We start from the raw sequence: 999 nt of genomic DNA, 5'->3' as shown, positions 1-999 counted from the left end.
TGAAAACCAATGTCTAACTTGTTGTGATTGGTCGCTATATCGGCAAATGCAGATTCACAACCAATCCGTGTTCGCCTTCCGAAACCCCTTTCCGCGAATTCTGAATGGTTTTGCACGATAGATGTAGTGTATTGAAATTACTCGTGTATGTAGTCTGTTTGAAACAAAATGCCGAATGTTATCGATACGCGTGACGAAGCTAAAGTGCGTCACATAGATGCGGATCTGAAAAACACGTTTCGATTGGGACTGATTGGATAGAAAGCTGACAGTGTCCCCAGTAGGAACCAGTAAAGTGGAACCATTGTCTGTGCTTGTGTCGGATTTCGTGAGAAAGCTCGATGTCGCTGGTAAAGCTCTGTGTACAGTGTGGGACGATGTAATTCTATACCAGTGTTTTTCAACCGGTGTGCCGCGAGACATTGTCAGGTGTGCCGCGGGAAAATATCCAATTTTTATGCCTGTGCGGTCTTTCGCCCAGAAAGTAATCATGTAGTACCCTCCCATACCGCTAGGCAGCAGCAACAGCTAGCCAATTGCCTTGTGTTACGACGAGAGACACACGAATTTGTGACGCATGAATGCAGGACGACGGTGAAACAATAAATATGAAAGATGATAAAATACTGTTTTCTTTGTGTTCATTAGATTCCAATTCAAGCTGTTATAACGTCATTCTTCAATGTTAAAAACGGTTATAGTAACAATATAACACGTTAGTTGGTAAAAGAAGCGGGGGGAGGGGGGGTTCACATTTTCAGCTAGTGGGGTGCCGCGAGAATTTTTCTCAATGAAAAAAAGTTCAAAAAAGTTCGAAAAACCCTGATCTAAACAGCCCCAGGTTTCACACTGATTGAGTATAAATAAACTGAGAAATTATATTTTAATTAAATACACTGTTCAGAGTGTCATTTTATCACATTTTTGGTTAGTGGTGTGCCGCAAAATTTTTCCAATGTAAAAAACGTGCCCTGGCTCAAAAAAGGTTGAAAAACACTG

This window comes from Hippocampus comes, unplaced genomic scaffold (assembly GCF_001891065.2).
Source record: "Hippocampus comes isolate QL1 unplaced genomic scaffold, H_comes_QL1_v1.1 scaffold236, whole genome shotgun sequence".
Classification (NCBI taxonomy): domain Eukaryota; kingdom Metazoa; phylum Chordata; class Actinopteri; order Syngnathiformes; family Syngnathidae; genus Hippocampus; species Hippocampus comes.
This window is presented reverse-complemented; position numbering follows the sequence as displayed.